The following is an 18,318-nucleotide window of genomic DNA, read 5'->3' on the forward strand; positions in this document are numbered from 1 at the left end:
TTAAAAGCCTTTACTGGCTGGTCACGGTGGCTCACGCCTGTAATCTCAGCACTTTGGGAGGCTGAGATGGGTGGATCATGAGATCAAGAGATCAAGACCAGCCTCGCCAAAATGGTATAACCCCATCTCTTCTAAAAATACAAAAATTAGCTGGGTGTGGTGGTGCATGCCTGTAGTCCCAGCTACTTGGGAAGCTGAGGCAGAATTGCTTGAACCTGGGAGGCGGAGGTTGCAGTGAACCGAAATCACACCACTGCACCCCAGCCTGGCAGCAGGGCGAGACTCTGTCTGAAAAAAAAAAAAAAAAAAGAAAGAAAGAAAGAAAAGACATTACTTCAGTTGTAATGCTGGGAATAGAATATAGGGGAGTAAAGTCAAAGACAGGGAGCTGTGTTAGGCTAATCTGGGTAAGCAGGTTAGTGGCTTGGACAAAGGTAGTAGTGGTGGAGGGGCAAAATGTAACAGGTTTCTAGATGACTTTCAAAGGCAATTGATCAAGATTTGTTTTTGGGGTGGATTTGGAGTGTGAGAGAAATGAATGAAATGAAGGTGACTTTGGCTTTTGCTCTAAGCCACTGGAAGGATAGGGTTGGCATTTACTGTGATAGAAATATGAACAGGAACAGATTAAGGGTGGAAGATCACACATTTGTATAAATAGATGGACAGGCAGAGAAATGGATACATAGGTATGAATACATATATGTCAAATTTCAGATGCCTATTAGCCATCTAAATGAAGTTGTTGAGTAGGTGGTGGGATACATAAGTAAGGAATTCATGAACTAGTAGACCAGGGCTGGAGAAATCCATTTTTGAGTCATCAACATACAAATGGCATTTAAACCTGCGAGATTAAATGAGACCACTAAAGGAGTAAATGTAGATAGAAAAGATTAGAAACTCTGTAGGTGAGACCTGGAATACTTCAAAATTTACAGGGCAGGTTGATAACAAGAAATTAGGTTAGAATTTTGAGGTCCAGATAGGAGGAAAGCCAAGGGAGTGTGGGATTCTGGAAGTCAAGTGAAAAATATGTTTCCAGGACCTGAAGCTGTCCATTGGATTGGAAAACCTGAAGGTCTTTGGTGATCTTCCCACTAAACAAATTGGAAGCAGATTTGATTTGAAAATAAAGCTGACCTTGCTCCTATTTTGTAGTAGAACTCCAGGTGGATACACTGAACTAAATGCTTGGACACAGACAGAAATAGGGCATGGCATCCTAAGAAGTATCCAGCCATATTGGGTGAAGTAATGAGAAATCAGCCCAGGGGAGCTAGTTGATAAACAGAAGCTAAGAGGACTGCAGTGCTCATATTGCATTCCATATCATGTCCTGGAGAGGCAATGACAGCTAAAAACAAGCTTGTTTCCCATGTGACTGACATTGAGGCATTTTTTAAAATTAGCTATTCATATTCTTTTATTTAAAGATATGGCCTATATGTGTAATTCTAGATAAGACACTTTTGAGTCTCATTTAAGGAGTGAAGATGTCTCCCGTATGTCCTCTCAAAGCAGTTCCTTTTAGTACTCATAGCTTCAAACTGCTGTCTTGGTAATTGTGTTTATTAAATGAATTAGTGAGTGGAGAAAAATGTAGTCATTTATTTTTCCTCCGGGGCAATCTGTACCTTCAGTTTATTCTGCATATTCAACCTTACAACTTGAGGCTTTTTGACAAAGTTGATTTGATCTTCCAAGGCTTCCTGTAATAGTATCTATATTGCGGGAGATGCCTATAAAAAAGAAGAGTTATCCTGCTTACTGTCTGAGTATAACTGAGATACAGCTTCTTTCATTTCCCATCATGGTAAATGTCTGTGCTTTATAATTACCTAAGGCCATTACAATACCTCCTCCCATCCCACCCCAGGGCCCCTGGCAATTTATGGCTATGATGTATGGCTTTCATTATTATGAAACTAGTGATAGAATTTCACCTTGGGTGTTCCCTGGAATTGAGTTATCTGTGGGGGTACTGCTGAGATTAAACACCAAGGCAGAAGGATGTAATCATATTATTAGCAAGGGCATGGGGATTCTAAAGGTATTAGTGGAGCTGCAAAAGGCTTCTGATTACAATATTCAGGCTGGTCAGAAGTTTTCTAAACAGTGTTGTGTCCAATTCTTTTCTTCAGTCAATATATATTTTACACCTACTATGAGTATCATATGTGGTGTAAAATACTTATTGACTGAAGGAAGAGAATTTTGCAACTATGATGTGTAAGTGTAAAATAGGTACCTCATTCCCTATAAAGGAGTCACCTTGTGCTTTTTCCTGTGGTGCCTCTACAGCTCATTCACCCTTCAGAAGCAACGAATCAACCAGTTGAGAAGAATGTATCACAATGTGTTTCACAAGCTGGGTCTTAGAAGTTTGAAGATTAAAGTGTGAGATTTTTCTTTGCCATTCCAAACAATATGATTCTGAGCCAGACGTTTGTTCTTCCAGAGGGTGAGCCTCCTTATGAAAAGGAAATGACATTTACCTCCCAGGGCATGAAACAAAAGTGCCTTGCACTCAACAGGCATTTCAATAAATGGCAGGATTTCCTCATAAAATATTTTATTTGTTCTTAATCCTACCTCAAGTACCAGAACTCAACTGTAAATCACAATCAATATTTTCTACAAAATAAAATCTTTTTTCAAAGGGTTTGCCTTACAAGCTATCATATGAAAAGTATGTGCCATGGGTACTTGATCTGTGTAACACTCACTTGCTTAAGTAACAGAGGATCTACTTAGGGGATAAGAGCATTAATGGCAGTCCCTTTTGCGTATTGAAGCTTTCCACTTAGCCCCCACTTTGCCCCACAGCTCCTCTCTGAGAATATCTTTGGTCTTGGGATTGTCCTTGGGGCACTGCAGAAAGGCATCCCCCAGGGACACCAAGCTAGTGGTGAAGTTATCTCCTGATGGGGACTGGGTATTGCTCCTGTTCATGGGCAACTAATACGTGAGAGCTTGGTGTGGACAGAAGGACATTCTTGTCCACAGGATGTCTGGACACAGGTTCAGGCCTATCTGGCTGACTGTCAAGACACCAGGTAGTCCTGGGGCACCCCAACATAATTTTCAGCTTCTTTGCTCTTGGAATACTTTTCCAGCTATATGTAACTTTTTTTTTTCCTACCTATCTCCTTCACACTCCCTTAGCTTCTCATGTATACTGCCTCTATCTCTTGAGATCAAAAACTTCATCCTCACCCAAACTTCTCTCAATCTTTTACACAATCACCTGCTCTCTTTCCCTCTCACAGTATTCCTTAATGGCCAACCAAGAAGTTCCTCTGTGTAAATCATTCCTGAGCTCAAATGATTAGCCACAGAATAAATAGTCGCCCTTTACTCCAGGATCAGTTTTAAAATAGACGTGCTTGGTACTGTATTAGAATTATCTAGAGAGACAGAACCAATATGATATATATGTAAATAGACAGATAGATACAGATGATATAGAAATATACATAGATATACAAAAGAGGACTTATTTAGGGGAGTTGGCTTATGTGATTGCGGAAGCTGAGAAGTCCCACGACAAGCCATCTGCAAGCTGGAGACCTTGGGATGCTAAGTTTCCCATGTGACTGATGATATAAGACTCAAAAGCAGGAAAGCTGATGGTATAATTAGTAATCCCCTGAGAAGTTGAGGGGCTGCGGTCATAAATCCTGAAGTCCCAAGGCTGGAGGGCCTGGATTTCTGATGACCAAAAATTTCTGATGACCTGCAGGAGCAGGAAAGTGTCTGAGCTCCAGGAGAGAGAGCAAGGGAATCCTTTTCTCTCCTTTTTGTTCTCCTGGCCCCGGATGATTGAATTGCGCCCACCCACACCGGGGCAGATCTTCCCCACTCACCCCACTGACTCTCATAACAATCTCTTATGGAAACACCTTCATAGACATTCCCAGAAATAATGCTTTAGCAGTTCTCCAGGTATTCTTTAATCTGGTGAAGTTGACACCTGAAATGAACCATCATAACTACTGCCCTACTTTGAGAGGAGGGAGTATTTTCATGCTATTTTGGGGAAGATTGCCTTCTTCAACAGAATGTATCTAATGATTTCCTATAATGCATCCCAGATAAGCATAACCTTGGAATTTTCATGTCAGAAAATAAGGTGAGCTTTCATATCCTGCTGCATTTTCTGTGATTTAGTGGCCACAACAGGAAAACATCGCTTCAGAATAAACTCTTGTGTATCTTGGCTGCCTCCCCTGTCTTTTATAGCAAGATAGTTGACTCAGTGTATTCTTTAGCTTCAGTACTACCTGAAGAATAAGACAATCTGGGGTGTTTTATTTATTTTTGAAAAATTTCTGGAAGGAATAGATTTTCCTGTAGGGAGATATCATTTGTGTCTTCAGATGTTGGAAACATTGTAAAATAATGTAAAAGAGAGAATGACCTGTTGTTTTATCCTGAAGGTTCACCTGATTTTTTCCCCCACAGATTTATTTAGACATAATCTACATACCATAAAATACAATGATTTTCAGTATATTCACAGAATTGTGCTACCATCACTAAAGTCAATTTTAGAACATTTTCATCATCCCCAAAAGAAGCCCCTCACTCATTAGCATCCCTTCTCATTTCCTCTCTTTCCCTAACTCTAGGCAACTATTAATGTACTTTCTGTTTCTGTAGATTTGCCTATTTTGGATGTTTCATATATATGGGAGTTTAGAATATGGAATCTTTTGTGACTGTCTTCTGTAACTTTGAATACTGTCATTAAGGGTTTTTTTTTTTTTTTTTTTTTTTTTTTTTTGAGACGGAGTCTCGCTCTGTCACCCAGGCTGGAGTGCAGTGGCACAATCTCGGCTCACTGCAAGCTCCGCCTCTGGGGTTCATGCTATTCTCCTGCCTCAGCCTCCCAAGTAGCTGGGACTACAGGTGCCCCTCCACCATGCCTGGCTAACTTTTTTTTTTTTTTGTAGTATTAGTAGAGATGGGGTTTCACCGTGTTAGCCATCAAGGTCTCGATCTCCTGACCTCGTGATCCACCCATCTTGGCCTCCCAAAGTGTTGGGATTACAGGCATGAGTTACGGCGCCCAACGTGTTATTTAAGGTTTATTCATATTGCAGCATACCAATATTTCATATTTTTTTAGTGCTGACTAATATATTTCTGTATAAATGTATCACATTCAATTTATTCATTCATCAGTTTATGAATATTGAATTGTTTCTAGCTTTTAGCTATTGTGAATATTGCTGCTATGAGCATTTTTACACAAGTTTTTGCATGAATATACATTTTTATTTATGGTGGGATTATACCTAGCAGTAGAATTGGTGAGTCTATGTTCAGTCTTTTGAGACTGTCTCCCAATGTGGCCACAGCACTTTACAGTCTTACCACGAGCTATGAAGGCTCAGATTTTTCCACATCCTAACCAACATTTGTTATTATTTGTCTTTTTTGTTTTAGTCATCCTAGTGGATGTGAACTGATATCTAACTGGGGTTTTTATTTGTACTTCCCTGCCAGAAAATGGTGTTGAGATCTTGTCATGTGTGTGTTTATTGGCAATTTGTATATCTTCTCTGAAGAAATATCCATTCAGCTCCTTTTCTAATTTACAAATTGTCTTTTATTATCAAAATGTGAGAGTTCTTCATTCTATGTACAAGTCCCTTATCAGGTATATAATTCACAAATCTTTTCTATCATTCTACGGGTTATCTTTTCATTAATTTTTGGTATGTGTTTATTGGATATGTCCTCTGAAGGGCAAAAGTTTTTTATTTTGATAGAATCCAATTAACCTCCTTTTTTTTCTCTTGTCATTTGTGCTTTGGTTGTCATATCTGTAATGGCTTTGACTAACTCAAAGTCATGAAGAATTATTTGTATTTTCTTTTAAGGGTTTTGTAGTTTTAGCTTTTTCCTATAAAGTAAAAATTAAGCCAAATGCTTTTTCTGCATTTATTATATGTATAGCTTAAAAATTTAAAGTATATATGTGTGTGTATGTGTGTGTGTGTATATATACACATATATGTATATACACATATACATATATACACACATATATACATATATGTGTATAAAATGTATATGTACATGTATGTATATATGTATATACACATATATACATATATACACATACATATATGTGTGTATACATATATGTATATATGTATGTATGTGTATACATGTGTATACATATATACACACACACACAGATATATTTTACCATAGCTTATGATAAGATTTATTTGTGACAGTGGGAAATTGGAAACAGCCTAACAGTATAATAATAGGGGTATCTGATTTTAAAAAATGGTGCATCCATATGATAGAATATGATGCAGCCATTAAAAATAATATTTTAATAAATATAAGGATTTATAAATACACTAATGAAAGTATAGTAGAAAATAAGCACTCATTAATATTGCCAAATTATTCTCCAGGAAAGAATTTAGCTTTTTATGCATGTATACAACAACTGAAATAAGACAACTGTGATTAATCTCTGAGAAGTGATTTAGGGATCATTTTTATTTTCCTTGTCATAAAATGGTTTCCTAATTTTCTAAAAACAAGCATGTAGTATTTGACAAATAAGTCTGAAAAGTATTAAAATGCATCTGGTCATACAGTAAAAGGAAAGCTTTCAAAGATTTCTAGGGTTGCAGCAAAAGGACTCAGGAACCAACTTAAAGAGACTCCCACTGGCTAAAGTTTTAGGATAATTTGACATTAATAACCCTCACAGAAATGGAGTACACAAATCAAATACATTTGAATTTATGATTGTATAATAATACTATTAATGACAATCTCATTGATCATCTTTGTAAGTTACTAGGAACCAAAACATTTTTTAAATGATAAATTTAAAAACAACCAAACATTTATCATCATTTTCCGTTAGAAACTGTACTTGAGAATAACTGCATAGTTACTGAATAAGTATTTTTATCAAAGCATTGTAGCTAATAAATGGAGAAGAGAGTGCAGAATTAGAATACAAACATTTTGGAATCCCAGATGAAACGATGGATATAGGCAATGATCATCAATGACTGTTCAGATTACACAAAGAAAGACAATCTACACTATACAACTCCTGATGGAGATGCATGTGGTCTATGAAATATTTTTGACATGTCAACTCTGATTCTGGTTGAGTCTCTAGAGCCAACTGTCAATATGTATGAAATAAAGAGGACAGAAGAATTTTACTTATTCAGATTCAGATAATGGAAAACTCTATAACACCTATCACCTAGCTTCTTTGCAAAAGTTAAAATAATGAGGGTTGGGGAGAGGAAGAAAACTGTAATTTAAAAGTTACTTAAATAACATATCAATAAATCAGACCTTATGTAAATCTGGATTTGAACGAGTCACAGTAATGAGTCCCACTGTCCATGGGACAGACAGGTGTATTTGAATATAGACTGTATATTTGATGATCTTAAAGAAAAATTCTCAAATTTTAATCAGGTGTTATAGCAGTATTATAATTTTTCTAAAAAAGACTTCTTACCATTTTATATACAATTTTTTTTGAAATATGAAATTTTTTTTTGAAATAATATGATGTCTGGAATTTCTTTCATGAAAATCTAGTGAGGGAGGAAGAAAAGAAGGGGAGTGTTGAGAACATAAGATTGCTCAGAAGTTGATAATTGCTAAACCCAGATTCTATGTACGTTAAGTTTTTAGGCACATAAAGACTTACTAAATGAGTCTTCTGCTTTTATATACATTTGAATTTTTAAATAATATATATATATGTGTGTGTATACACACACACACACACACACACACACACATATATATACACGTATTTTTTTTTCTGAGACAGGGTCCTGCTCTGTCATCCAGGCTGGAGTGCAGTGACGTGATCATGGCTCACTTCAGCCTTAAATTTCTGGGCTCAAGTAATCCTCCCATTTCAGCCTCCTGAGTTGCTGGGACTACAGGCACTTGCCACCATGCCTGGCTAATTTATTTATTTATATTTATTTATTTATTTATTTATTTATTTATTTTTTGTAGAGATGGAGGTCTCACTATATTGTCCAGGTTGGTTTCAAATTCCTGGCCTCATGTGATCTTCCTATTTTGGCCTTCTGGGATTACAAGTATGACCCACTGTTCCCACCAGAAATAATTTTTTAATAATCAGGCTTGATGAGTGGTTGGTAAGCAGGTAAGCTCTGATTGTGGGGCTCAGAATCCAGTTACCAGGCCACACAAATACTCAGAATTAGGTAGATGTTGGTGTTATGTGGTAGGAGAAAAATTTTACCTCTTCATTTCCATTGGCTTTGAGAATTAGCCCCTTAGTGCCCTGGAAGGCAGAGGAAACTGACTTTGAACACATCTCTTGGAAAGGATATTGACCTTGATAGAAAACGTGTCTTGGCACAGAACGTCATATCCTTGGCTAGGCTAGGCTGGGCTGAAGAGTCTATTGTTATTCCTAAAATGTCTGGTCTGCCATGGGATCTTCGGGCTGAGACATTTAATTTCCTGACTTCCAATTCTCCCACTTATCCTGTCTTGGAGGTAGAAGTCCTTGGAATCCCCTTCAGGAAAGTGCTTTTGGCCTTGCTAGAGCAGAGCTCACACTCAGGAAATCAAGCCATGTTAGGAATTAAACTAATTGAAAGCAAATCCCTGAGGTGCTGGTGAATTCACAACACCTCCTTGGCTGGCACCGGTGGCCTCTGTATGTACAACAGGTGGTCCCTCTGAAATTGTATGCTAACTGAGATTATAGAAATCTAATGATGTCTTAATGGCTCTTTGGTTGAAATTTAAAATTAACAGCCTTCCAAGACATTTTAGTGCAGTCAATCAGTCTACCCTCATTTTTCTCCTTTGTGAATCTGGACATGGGGTATGGTGCATCAGAAGGAATTGATGTTTTGTCAGTGGTGTCTCAATAGTATCAAATCACAACAACCTTGACTTTTCAAGATAGTATAAAGAGTGAACTACAGACATTAACCTGGCTATCAGCTAAAGTGTGGGGAGACAGGGGATATGTGATAGGAAAATATTTTGAGCCAGATAGACTTGAGTCTTAATTCCTTTTCTACCTCTTATCAACTAGGTGAGTTTATAGGAAGGCTAACTCCCTTCTAATCTGAAAACAAATGGATTTCACTGTCCTCACCTTTAAAAGAGTCTAGTAATACATATCTTGGATAATTGTTGTGAAGATGAACAAGAATATTCTAAATAGTTGGTGCTTAGTAAGTGGTGGACTTCAGGGCCTGATGGTATTTTGTAAATTTATAACAAAGTAAATTGATAAGTGTTAATGTAATTATAATTATTTTATTAAAGTAACTGTTAATGTCATGGTATATTATTGTCACTGACTGTGAGATCTGAGAGGGATCTGAGAGCTCACGTAGTTCAAGCCTCTGAATTTCTGTTGAAGCTGACACCCAGAGTGATAAAGTGACTCAAGCAGTAACATAACTAGTTCAGATTTAGATTCAGCCAGTATTTATTGACCAGCCACTTTTCTTATACATTCATATAACAATGCCAAGAGTAATAACAAACACTTAGGACTATGGGTAAAGCCCAAGGTTTTACACTTTACTAGTATTACTGCTCACACCAGAACCCTTGGAAATAGGTTCTGTTATTATTTCCATTTTACATAGTGGAAAAGTAAGTGTGTGAAAATTTGGCATCTTATCCAATTTCATGATGCACTAAGAGGCCAAAACCTGGGGCTATCTCCTGTCTAATCTTCTTTTCTTTGTGGGCTGTTCTTATCTGAATGCCTGTAAAGCTTTCTTCTGAGATGCTTATCAAGTTATCTACCTTGTTGGAATCCTAAAAGTATGATATGCACAGTATAATGGGAACAACTCCCAGGTCCAGGACTCATACCACTTGATTCAAATATCATTCAATTTGCCACTCAGCAGCTGTGTGACTTTTAGTAAGTTAACCAACCTCCCTGTATGTAGGTTTGGAAATAAACATAAACCTTAAGCATAAATTCTCTTTGGAGACTTGAATGAGTTAACTCATGATAGACACCTTAAAATAGGACCTGGCAAGCGGGAAGTGCTCCATAGTGGACCACTGCTATAAATATTAACAGTTAAAGAAGCTGAAGCTTAGAGAGGGGAGAAGTAGAGCTATTTGAATTCAGGTCATCGAATTCCAAGTCTGGCTTTCTCACCACTGTAGCAAATTGCTTTTCCAACTGCTTATCCCAATTTTAAATACGGATCTGTTTTCTCATCTATCAGGAAGTCTCAGGTCATGTTGTCTAGGGGTGTCTTAATCCAGTTTGAAAACTTCCTATAGGTTCAGCTTTGCATGTCTTCTCCAGATGGGCAGAGCTCTGAAATGAGAACCTTTCTCACTAGTTTATCCTGGGGAGGAAGTATCCTGTTCTACTTGTATTTTTCTCAAACCTGAATCTGTGACACTTCCTGTAGGAGACATCAGTATTTTAAAAAACAGCTTCATTGAGATAACATTTAGATTCTGTAAAATTCACCCTTCTTCACTTGGTTTAAGTACACAAGTGCAGGAATTGTAGTATATTTACAGAATTGTACAACTGTCGCTGCAATCTAATTTTAGAACATGTCCATCACCCTTAATGGGAGAAACCTCTTGCCCATTTACATTCACCCCCCATTTCCATCCCCAGCCCTATGCAACCACAATTTCTGTCTCTATAAATTTACCTTTTCTGGATTTTTTAAATATATGGATCATGTAATGTGTGTTCTTTTATATCTTGCTTTCTTCAATGAGTATAATGTGTTTGAGGTCTATCCTGTTTTAGAGTATATTAGGACTTCTATTCTTTTTACTTGCTGAATAGTATTCTAAGCGCCTGAGGTCTTGGCAAATTAACAATTTGAATGTGTTCCCCAAGGTTCATATGTTGAAAACTTAATCCCAAATGCAACAATGTTGAGAGGTGGATCTTCTAAGAGGTGATTAGGTCATGTGGTCATGCGGACTCTGCCCTCATGAATAGATTAATGCCATTGTTAGGGGAATGGGTTAATTATTGCGGGAGTTGTTTCCTGATAAAAGGATGAGTTTGGCTCTCTCCATCCTCCTCTCACTCTTCCTCTTTCCTGCAATTCACGATCGCTTGCCCTTCCACCTTCTGCCAAGGATGATATAACAAGAAGACCCTTGCCAAATGTAGGCCCCTTGATCTTGAACTTCTCAGCCTCCAAAACAGTAAGAAATAAATTTCTGTATGAATTACCCAGTCTCAGGTATTCTATTATAGCCATATAAAACAAACTAAGACACGTGACTATACTGCATTTTCTTTATTCATTCACCAATTGAGGGACATGTGGGTTGCATCAACTTTTTGACTATTATGAATAATGTTGCTATGAACCTTTCTGTACAGATCTTTGTGTGGACATCTATTTTCCATTCCTGGTAGATGCCCATGGGTCAAATTGCTGTGGCATATGGTAACACTGCTCTTCACTTTTTAAAGAAACTGCTGAGCAGTTTTCCAGAGTAGTGGCACCATGTTACATTCCCGCTAGCAATGTGTGATGGTTTTAATTTTTCTATTGATAACACTAGCATTGTTTGGTTCATAGACATTTTTATGGGTGAGAAATGGTGGCAGAGTGGGCGTTTTTACAAGGATTTCTATCTAAAGTAGAATATAAATTGGTCTTAGTATCCTTCTTTCTTCATTGTATTTTTTTAAACTGCTTCAGACACTCAGGAGGGTTCAAGACCCACCTAGACCAGTCAATCTCACTCTTAAGCAGGAATCCAATCATGTGCTTGTATGTTTGCCCCTGCTTGTGTGTGCCCACGGTAGGTGGTAGATGCTCTGTCAGTCGGGGAACAGACAGTGTTTTTCCATTTTTGTTTTTTTTGTAAAATATTTAAAGTGTTCGGTAGATTTAAGTAAAGCATTAATCTTAACTTATAAAACTTATTTTTATGGTTCCTAATAACCGACTGATGCTTACTAGTAAATAGCCTTGAAATTAATGGAAGAATGAAAGTCTATGAGACTATGCAACACTCACTTGTAAGAATTGAGGGGAAGAATGGGACTTTGAATAGTTTGATATCCCTTCTAGCAGGAAATAAGTCACATTTTGAGAGTCATTTTATCTTTCTCTAACATAGGTTTATCAAATGACATTAAAGAGGATCCACATGAATTTTTTTCCAGGAAATTAGGAATTGCAAATTGAATGACCCAGATTTCCTCTTTATATTGTGTGCACATGTACCATGCAAACCTGGCCTCTTTACCCCTGAAGAATCTCATAACCTTAGCGTCAATTCATCAAAGCTGCTTGATGCTGTGTACCGTGAGGCACAGAAGAAAAGTAAAAGATACAGCCCTATTCTTAAGGTACTAACATTTTATATGGAAACACACAATCTAGGGCAATAAATTACAATCATTTAAAATAAAGTGCCAAACTGAATATATTCCAGGAACACAAGGGTAAACTCTGGTAGATGATGGTTAGAATTCTGAGGGACAGATTACTGGCCTAAGTAGGAAATAATGTAGACTTTAAAGATTTCTAGAATTCTTACTAATGTGGAATTGGAAGGAGCCCAAGATGTCCTAATATCTTGCTGAGCAGAGATCTCATATTCTGTCATAGGTTTGAAAATTGCAAACTTTTTGGCAATGGAAGGAAACTATTTTGGTTAGAGGCAGTAGGTGAGTATGATTATCTATCTCTGTTATCTCTATTTTATTGTCTCTATGGCTGACTCTGGTAGAAGAAAAGGAAAGGGGAAGGAGTCTCATTCCAGGACACTTTTAGTTACAAGTCACTTCTCTCTATGGCTGAATATGATTCCTTAAATTGGAAGTTCAGCATACTTTCCCAATTATCTATAACCCAGTTTCTACATTATTTAAACCCAAAGAATGTTTTGTTTTGGCACTATGACAGAAAAATTTGGACAATTCTATTGATTGATTATAGAACTAACCAAACCACAAACACACACAAAAACTGACCTCTCGCTTCTACATCTTGAATCTCTTGTATGGTCAAAAATTTACAGAAGTCTTTGTATTTGTTTTTTCAAAAAGTCTTCATTACTGGTTGATTCCAATTCAATTGTGCTTAGAAGTATGTTTTAGGAGAGGAACGTAAGTTCTGCAGTAGTTAAATTTACCCTGTTCTGTGCTGTCACTCTATTATCAATATAAAGTTATCGAAAATGTACTTATTTTTCTCGTTGGCTACCTAGGTCAAAGATGAACTTTAAAATTTCATCTATGCAATTTTCATAAACTCATCATAAAATCTGAAGCAGCCATTTATTAATTTTATAAAATAGTAAAGAGTTTGTGTTCCTTTAGACATCATAATAACTGAATTAAACATAGTATAATTACACTAAATTTGAAAATGAGAAAAGTGAATCTGAGAGAGAGGTAAATTCTTCCAATATTACACAGCTAGTTAGGGAGAGAGCCTAGATTCAAATTGAGATCTTTCTGCTTGTAAATCCATTTTATCATAACGTTTTGATTCATTTATTACAATATTAAAATAATCTTGTAATAAAAAAGTGGATGTGCACCCCTATATGTATGTATAAAAGAACAATAGAAAATTAACAAAAATCATTTGCTAAATGTTTGCAATATATTCCTACAGAAAGCCCACTAATGAGTTATTGGTAGTTGATTTGTACTTTTCATAAGCTTTGGCTTTATCTAAATTGTTAATTGTGCAAAAGAAATTGTAGAAAGGAAATGTATCAAAATATTATATTTGGTTATATATGGCCAGTAGGGTTATGGAGTTTTAAAAAATCATATTTTTTTCTATTTTTCAAATTAATACAATTTTACTGTTTTTTTTTTGTTCTGTATTTTAGTTGCTAATTGTAAGCTATTATACTATGTGTCTTTTACAGCTGTGTCAGGAGTGCCTGAGACAGAGCTGGTGCTCAGGGGACACATGTAGACAAAATACATGGATATCAACAAAGAGCGAACTGTGCTTTCTTATGCACATTTTTTCTTTCTTTAATCTACTTTTAACATAAGGAAGCTTTATTATTATCATTATTTCACAGGGAGAGATGGCATTTCAGAGTGGTGAAGTAGCCTGCCTGAAATCAAATGGCAGTGAGAGCTGACATTTAAAATTATTTTGTTTGACACTAAAACCTGCCCCATTATCCTGATAATGGAGGTATTTATTTTTGCATCAGAAACTCAGCATTTCTGAAAGTTTCATGCGGACTTTTCAGGAAGGTAGGTAATGCTGATTGATACCAAATTGCGATGGTATTTAGTAAACTCTGCTGGTGGTAGTTTGGTCTTTACTTCAGTGGGTACCTGGAACCAGGTTTCTCTCTGGGCCTACCATGGGGACAAGATACCAGATGTTGCTGTGGGAAGAGGGTGTTCAGAAAACTTCTGTGGAACTGGGACATGTCTATCTGGATGAGCCTTGCCTTCTCTGCCACTTTCTTAACTGCCAAACTATGTCCAGTTGTTTGTGAAAACGAAAACAGGAGGAATAAAAAATTGCTGATACATTTTCCCATTCTTCAAACAAGCATTTTTCTGTAGCAGTGGAAGGCTGACAGAGCCAGCAGGCCTCCAGCTCCTGCCTTCCTAATTGCTTGTGTTGTGTTCTGGGCTCTCACTGGCTTTTTCACCAAAGCATAAGAACAAGCCCCAGATGGTTCCTCCAAAACTAACCTTTGTGCTCCAGGCCTCGGCCAGTCCATCTGGCCTTTTATGCATATTAATAGATTCTTCACCTGAGCCCTGGAAATCAGAAATGGAAATGTACTTGTTTCCTTTGTCCCTGTGTTGCCAAGAGATAAATCATTGAAGACCAAGCTGTGTCTTTTTCCAAAGATAGCAATTCCTGGCTGCTTAGGATTGTGCTAACCTTCTTGTTTTGCTGTGCTTAGCAGGGCTCTGAAAGAGCTTCATTAGACCGTATTTTAAATTCCTTCATTCTCATTCTTTATTCAAACTGCTCTTATTTTCTTCTTTGCTTAAGTATCTTTTCACTATGATAATACTAAATCTTTCGAATTATTTGCTTGTTAGTGGGCACATGCTACAGGAAAAAATTATTCATGATAATAGTTTCCATTTATTGAGTACCACCAATCCTGTAAACATACTTGTAAAGTATCCCGATTTTATAATCATGTGAGAGTAAATGACTTGCCCACTTACTACACAGCATTCTCTCTCTCTCCATGTATATAATATATATATATCCCAATACATATATGTATGTCCAAATGCATATATATATGAGAAATCCAGTATGTAAACTCTGTTCCATTATCAAACCATACTTATTTTTTCTAACTATGCCAAATTCACTCTTGATTTTTTAAAAAAATCTTTTAAACTTAACTGTAGCTTGCAGCAAAGAGAACCACCTGGTGTGCTGGAGAGAGCAGGATAAGGTGGCATTGCGGACATATGCATCTGAGCTCTTCTAACTACGCAATAAAATGCTGGAGAAATAAAAACTATAAGAAAAAAACTTGTATCAACGTGCAGTCTACAGAAGTATTACATTTTGGTCACACATTTATGATAAAAAATTTGAAGCATTTATCCCAACATATGAACACTTAATGCACAAATTTTGGACTGAGTCCTCACCTACATTAACCTGCTAGTGATGGAAGAACTCCCATTGAGCATATATTAAGTATTAGTAAAACATACTGTCTTTCCTATGATTTTACATGCAAAGAAATATAATAGTAGTTCTAATATTTTCTTTCTATATCCTGTTGATTTATCTTGTATATGCTTATATTGCTTGTCTATTATTACTACCTCTAGGCTTAGGTAATCTGACTTTCCTCCATTAATAATCGTATCCCTGCCTGATTGTCACTTAATTGCTGCAAAATCCTTGCCAGATCCAAGCAGCTGAATAGCCATCCTCTGATGACCCTGATGGATGCAGAGGGTGTGATGTAGGGAAATGGTTTGGAGTAACATTAACTTCTTTCTAGTACCTAGGACTGCCCCACTCCTTTCCAAGGACCATTTATTAAGAGGCGTTTTCATTCTCTCTCAGCTTTCTACCACGGATTTGAAAACTAATCACATGCTCTCCTAGTTTGTCTCAAGAATTTGTTGTAAATGATGCAATGAATACACACACAAAAGAAAAGCATGATTTTTTTTTGGTAGGTTCATACAGCAGACCATAAAAAAACATATACTTGGCTAGCAGTAAAATCTATCAAAGTTTTTCAACAGCCCCATATTTTTTACATTCCTTCACTGCCACCAGCAGCTGCCTCTACATATGTTCCTTGATTTTATGGGTACATTACAACAGTATCAAAGCTGTTGTAACATTGCAGGCACGTTTTTATGGGGAGTGATTTCAGCACCATGCCATCCGGCTGGCCCACCCCAGCCTTCTGTTGCTGGAATGGAATGGCAAAGACATTTAATGAAGGAGATAAAGAGTAAGATAGAGAGTGGGTGGCCAAGGATGAATACTGCCTTTCTTCCACGCTAGGGAAAGGGTCTCAGAGATTACCTCCTTTAGCAGCTCATCAAGACAACCAGCGTCCCCAGGGATGTCCAGGAGGGCAAAGCGTCACAGCATCCTCATTTCTGTAAGGAGACAGCACATGGAGAAGCAATTTATAACCTTCATAATGACAGCATGATATGTGTATGTGGTTATTAATAGATGAGAGTGCTTATGTTCCAGTAGGGTGGTATTAATGATTATATCATTATTATCATTGCATGTAATAATTATGTAATTATGTCATTAATACTGAACATTTAGGCTGTATCTACAGGAGGGAAGTATTTCCAAGAGGTTTGTGTTTAGGGATCCAAGTTTTATTTTTCCTTAGATCTAGATAGTGAATGATCAGATGGTATGGGGGTGGCTTGTATTCATGTCAGAAGGCCCCTAGACAGCACCTCTTTCCCAAGACTTGTCTTTGCTGTCTGCACAGAGCACAGACTTGAACATGTCTAGTCTCTGCTTCGTGATAAAAAAGTGCAAGGCTGGGCAGTAGAAGGAAGGGAGGATGCAAGTATGTGCGTGAGAGACAATATGATGATTTCCCTTTTGGCATAGAATACAGGAGCTCATGTTACCACCTTGAAGACTCTGAACAAAGCCTCTTTGAAAGGAAGTGAGGGAGACTCCATTATCATTCCTGAGGAAGTTATACTTTATGCAAGAATTTCCAGAGCTGGGCTTCAGTCTGCACTTCCAGTGAAGTGAAAGCCAGTGCCTTCAAAGTGATACTATGTTTCAGCTGGCCACATGTTAACTAACCACTTTGAACATGTTGAAGCAGTGCATTTCCAGGCATTTCTTTTTTTTTTTTTTTTAATGCAACTTCTACTGTTCCAGTTTCTACGCTAGAAGTCACCTAGCAATTTGCTGACTTCTTGGTACAAATAAATCTTGAATACCTTTGACAGAAAAGAAACACAGCATTTGTTGGTACTAAAAACAAAACAAAACAAAAACAACTCAGAAGTTAGCCAATGCACCTTAATTCCATCTTACAGGTGGAAAAGCTGAGGTGTTGAGATGGAGAAGGGAAGGGAATTATTCAGGGTACAAAGCAGAGTGGAGAGCAGGCCAGTGGTGAAATCTTCTGATGTCTTTTCCAGTGCATGTTTTCAGAGTTGCTTTTAACTTTAGGCTTAGATGTCAGTTTCCTTAGCCTGCAAGTTGTCACTTCTTTACTTGGCTTTTGTGCATTCAGATAGTCTTTTTTGGAAGGATGTGTGTGGGGGGCATATTTTTCCAGGGTCAGTGATGGACTGGCACTGAGCCCACTGTACTCCTGCCATTACAGCTCATAAGCAGGCCCACACCTCTTGAAAGCTGTGCCCCTAACTAGATGCTCTGTGGTGTTCTATCTGTCTTTCCTGTGCATCATCCAGAACATTTGACATTCTTCCCAATGGTTCAAGCACTTTCTATATGGCTTAATCCCTATGAATTTCTCTGATGATGTTTTTTTTTTTAATTTAATTTAATTTTATTTTATTTTATTATTATTATTATACTTTAAGTTCTAGGGTACATGTGCATAACGTGCAGGTTTGTTGCATATGTATACTTGTGCCATGTTGGTGTGCTGCACCCATCAACTCGTCAGCACCCATCAACTCGTCATTTACATCAGGTATAACTCCCAATGCAATCCTTCCCCCCTCCCCCCTCCCCATGATAGGCCCCGGTGTGTGATGTTCCCCTTCCCGAGTCCAAGTGATCTCATTGTTCAGTTCCCACCTATGAGTGAGAACATGCGGTGTTTGGT

The 18,318-nt window shown here is 37.4% G+C and overlaps 1 long non-coding RNA gene across 2 annotated transcripts in view; it reads right to left on the minus strand.

Moving 5' to 3' along the window:
- Positions 1-1,230: 1,230 nt before the first annotated feature.
- LOC116272578 overlaps positions 1,231-18,318 on the minus strand; it is a 33,701-nt gene continuing 16,613 nt past the window's right edge. The window contains exons 3-6 of one of the 2 annotated variants that reach the window (XR_004181226.1): positions 16,557-16,633; positions 15,402-15,519; positions 2,275-2,473; positions 1,231-1,742 (exon numbers count right to left, since the gene is read on the minus strand). This is a non-coding gene — a long non-coding RNA (uncharacterized LOC116272578). The remainder of the gene's footprint in view (positions 1,743-2,274; positions 2,474-15,401; positions 15,520-16,556; positions 16,634-18,318) is intronic. The other variant, XR_004181225.1, reaches the window with a different exon arrangement.

The sequence above is a fragment of the Papio anubis genome, unplaced genomic scaffold (genome assembly GCF_008728515.1).
Source record: "Papio anubis isolate 15944 unplaced genomic scaffold, Panubis1.0 scaffold13, whole genome shotgun sequence".
Lineage (NCBI taxonomy): Eukaryota > Metazoa > Chordata > Mammalia > Primates > Cercopithecidae > Papio > Papio anubis.